Here is a 4,871-nt window from a genome sequence, read left to right on the forward strand (position 1 = left end):
TTTTTTTTTTTTTTTTAAGACAGAGTTTCACTTCGACACCCAGGCTGGAGTGCAGTGGTGCAATCTCAGCTCACTGCAACCTTCACTTCTGGGTTCAAGCGATTCTCCTGCCTCAGCCTCCCGAGTAGCTGGGACTACAGGTGCACGCCTTCATGCCTGGCTAATTTTTTTATTTATTTTTTATTTTTTTTTTTAGACATAGTCTCACTCTGTCGCCAGGCCGGAGTGCAGTGGCACGATCTCGGCTCACTGCAACATCTGCCTCCCGGGTTCAAGTGATTCCCCTGCCTCAGCCTCCTGAGTAGCTGGGACTATGGGTGCACGCTACCACACCTGGCTAATTTTTTTTGTATTTTAGTAGAAATGGGGTTTCACCATGTTGGCCAGGATGGTCTCCATCTCCTGACCTTGTGATCCACCCGCCTTAGCCTCCCAAAGAGCTGGGATTACAGGCATGAGCCACCGCGCCCGGCCAATTTTTGTATTTTTAGTAGAGATAGAGTTTCTCCGTATTGGCCAGGCTGGTCTTGAACTCCTGACCTCAAGTGATCCACCTGCCTCAGCCTCCCAAAGTGCTGGGATTCAGGCAGGAGCCACCGCACCCAGCCCTATTTAGTTCTTAATATGCAGTTTTTGTATTTAGATTCTTATATACTTATTTAAAATTTTTATTTATTGATTTTAAAAAGAAATCAGTCTCCCGAGCCAGAATAGTCTCAAACTCCCAATTTATTGATTTTTTTTTGGGGGGGGGGCAGGGCCTCACTCTTACCCAGGCTGAAATTCAGTGGCACAGGTATAGTTCACTGCAGCCTTAAACTCCTGGACTCAGGCAACTCTCCTGCCTCAGCATCCTGAGTAGCCAGGACTACAGCCGTGTGCCATGATGCCCGGCTAATGTTTTTATTCGTAGTAGAGACAGGGTCTCGCTGTGTTGTAGGCTGATCTTGAACTCCTAGCATCAAGTGATTCCCACCATCTGAACCTCCTCAAGTGCTGAGGTTACAGGCGTGCGCCACTGTGCCTGGCCTAATGTAAGCATTTTTAAATACCACATTCTTAGTAGTCCAAATCTATTTTGACTAGATTTTCCTGTTAGTGGACATGTTCCATAAAACTCAGTTTTCTCTGTCTTCTGACTGATTTCATCACTGTACTTTTTGGGATAATATTTGAGAAGATGTTTGGTAAACTGATACACTATATCAATGTAAGATGATGGTGATAGTTGGAAGTAGACTGAAGAAAAACGAAGGCAGTTCTTTTCATCTGTTCATTCTTGTGCCAACTTTATGCTGATAACTTGGGTATTTGTCAGATGGCTCTTTTTATTCTCTGCAGTATAGTAGGTGACTTAGGTTCATTCATGTCATATGACTGTGATACATTTGTGGCAGCTCACTCAATTGATACAAATAAATTTTACCTGGTTCATTTGCATATTACTAAATTTATTGTAGAAAATGCCTGTAGTAATGGTGACTTTGGTGTCTCCATGTTAAAATTAATTTTTACTTCATAATTCTATGCCATGTTTACATTTAGTAATTCAGTATATTTTTTCCTTATAAGTCCATAAAATTGTGCTAATAGAAACTGTGTCTGTCATACTGATACTGACACTTTTATCATTAGTTTTAAATCAATGCCTTGCACACATTGATGGGTGGTTCAATAAGTATATTAAAAAAATTTTTTAAGGGTTTTTTTTTTTTTTTGAGATGAAATTTTGCTCTTGTTGCCCAGGCTTGGTGCAGTGGCACAGACTCAGCTCACTGCAACCTCCTCCTCCCAGGTTCAAGTGATTCTCCTGCCTCAGCCTCCCAAGTAGCCAAGATTGCAGGCACCCACCACCGTGCCCGGCTAATTTTTGTATTTTTAGTAGAGACAGGGTTTGACCATGTTGGCCAGGCTAGTGTAGAACTCCTGGCCTCTGGTGATCCGCCTGCCTTGGCCTCCCGAAGTGCTGGGATTACAAGCATGAGCCACTGTACCAGGCTTTTAAAAAGTTTAATTCATGAAATCAGAAGTAAAATTTCACAATCATGTCAAAATCAGGACTTTTTAGATTAAGTCTGAAGATGTTTCTTTTTTTTTTTTAGGCACTGTCTCATTCTTGTTGCCCAGGCTAGAGTGGTACAGTGGCACGATCTCAGCTCACTGCAACCTCTACCTCCCAGTTCAAGTGATTCTCCTGCCTCAGCCTCCCCAGTAGCTGGGATTACAGGCGCCTGACACCATGCCTGGCTTGTTTTTGTATTTTTAGTAGAGATGGGGTTTCACCATGTTGGCCAGGCTGGTCTTGAACTCCTGACCTTAGGCGATCCGCCCACCTCGGCCTCCCAAAGTGCTGGGATTACAGGCGTGAGCTTGAAGATGTTTCTTACCAATCTTTATAACAAATTATGATGGGGGATGAGGAAAGAGAAAGGAGCATAACACTATTGTATTCTTAGTATCTTCTTTAGTCCTCAGAACAACCTGAGGGGGATAATTATGTCCATGCTATAAGTTAGGCAGCTGGGACTCAGAGAAGCTAAATGATGTATGTAAGGTTACCTAGCTCAAAAGTGATGTAGCCATTATTCCAGTAAAACTCAGTTTGAATTCAAGGTCTATTCTATCTTCATTCTCTTTTGTTGTCATAAAACAAGTAAAAGCAATTTGTCAGTAGCTTGTAACTGTAAAATGATGGAAAAAAGTATTTGTAATTTCCTAGACAACAGTAACCTATTATTGGAAACTTCATGAAATCCTTTAAGGAAGACTACTCTTGTAGCTTTTTTTTTTTTTCAACAGGAACCTTTTTTTTTCACCCAGGCTAGAGCACATTGGCGCTATCTCCCCTCCTGCAACCTCTGCCTCCCAGGTTCAAGTGATTCTCCTGCCTCAGCCTCCTGAGTAGCCAGGACTACAGGCGTGCGCCACCACGCCTGGCTGATTTTTTTTGTAGAGACAGGGTTTCACCATGTTGGCCAGGATGGTCTCGATCTCCTGATCTCATGGTCTGCCCGCCTCGGCCTCCCAAAGTGCTGGGATTACAGGCATGAGCCACCACGCCCAACCCTCTTGTAGCTTTTAAAAAAAATTTATTTGCCAGGCATGCTGGCTCATGCCTGTAATCCCAGCACTGTGGGAGGCCGAAGTGTGCAGATCATGAGGTCAGGAGATCGAGACCATCCTGGCTAACACAGTGAAACCCTGTCTCTACTAAAAATACAAAATATTAGCCGGGCATGGTGGTACGCGCCTGTAGTCCCAGCTACTCGGGAGGCTGAGGCAGCAGAATCACTTGAACCCAGGAGGTAGAGGTTATACTCCAGCCTGGGCAACAGAGCGAGACTTCGTCTCAAAAATAAATAAATAAATAGTAATAAAAATAAATGTATTTGTAGCTGGGCGCGGTTGCCCATGCCTGTAATTCTAGCACTTTGGGAGGCCAAGGCAGGCGGATCACCTTAGGTCAGGAGTTCAAGACTAGCCCAGCCAACGTGGCGAAACCCCGTCTCTACTAAAAATACAAAAATTAGCCAGGTGTGGTGGCACATGCTGGTAATCCCAGCTACTCAAGAGGCTGAGGCAGAAGAATCATTTGAACCTAGGAGGCGGAGGTTGCAGTGAGCCGAGATCTCGCCACTGCACTCTAGCCTGGGCGACAGAGCAAGACTCTATCTCAAAATATATATATATATTTGTATAAATGTGTGGGGTACAAGTATAATTTTGTTACATGGATATAATGTATAGTAGTAAAGTCAGGGTATTTTAATGTATCCATCACTGGAATAATTTCTCATCATCCCCCCACCCCCACCCCAAGGATGGCTACTGTTTGCTTTGCACTTGCTGCACACTGTGAGGGATACAGGAAATGTGTAAGTCATAGTACTTATCCTCAGCGATGTTAGATCTGATAAAGAGAGTGAAAAGAAACAATAATAAGCAGTATCAGACAATATGATTTAAATGCCAAAAATCTAAATGCTTAGGAGAAGACTATTACTAAGGGTCTAATATTTCATCTTTATGGTGGAAATGGATCTTGAGCTAGGACTTAAAGGATAGTTAGGATTTGAATCCCTAGGAGGATGATTACAATGTGAAAGTAGTAGAATGAACATGTTATACTTTTGAGATAATAAAGACCAGATCTAAATTATGGAATTATTTTATTTTATTTTATTTTATTTTTTGAGACGGAATCTCGCTCTGTCACCCAGGCTGGAGTGCAGTGGCATGATCTTGGCTCACTGCAACCTCCGACTCCTAGGTTCCAGTGATTCTCCCACCTCAGCCTCCTGGTAGCTGGGATGACAGGCACCTGCCACCGTGCCCGGCTAATTTTTTGTATTTTTGGTAGAGACAGGGTTTCACCATGTTGGCCGGGCTGGTCTCGAACTCCTGACCTCAAGTGATCCACCCACCTCGGTGTTCCAATGTGCTGGCATTACAGGCATGAGCCACTGCGCCTGGCCTATTTTGTTTTATTTTTTATTATTTTTTGAAACGAAGTTTCGTTCTTACGCCCAGGCTGGAGTGAAGTGGCACAATCTTGGCTCACTGCAACCTCCACCCCCTGGGTTCAAGCGATTCTCCTGCCTCAGACTCCCGAGTAGTTGGGATTACAGGCATGCACCACCACGCCTGGCTAATTTTTGTATTTTTAGTAGAGACAGGTTTCACCGTGTTGGCCAGGCTGGTCTCGAACTCCTGACCTGAGGTGATCCACCCACCTCGGCCTCCCAAAGTGCTAGGATTACAGGCATGAGCCACCACGCCCGGCCTATTCATTATTATTTTTTTTTTTTTTTTTTTTTTTAAGGGGGGATCCCCTTTCTGACCCCCGGCGGGGGGGGGGGGGGCAGACCTCC

General features: G+C 44.1%; 1 protein-coding gene across 2 annotated transcripts in view; it reads left to right on the forward strand.

Annotated features, from left to right (window-relative positions):
* UBXN2A (UBX domain protein 2A) overlaps nucleotides 1-4,871 on the forward strand; it is a 63,640-nt gene that overhangs the window by 5,730 nt on the left and 53,039 nt on the right. The gene's annotated exons all lie outside the window — the stretch shown is intronic.

The sequence above is a fragment of the Rhinopithecus bieti genome, unplaced genomic scaffold (genome assembly GCF_001698545.2).
Source record: "Rhinopithecus bieti isolate Rb0 unplaced genomic scaffold, ASM169854v2 scaffold_23816, whole genome shotgun sequence".
Classification (NCBI taxonomy): domain Eukaryota; kingdom Metazoa; phylum Chordata; class Mammalia; order Primates; family Cercopithecidae; genus Rhinopithecus; species Rhinopithecus bieti.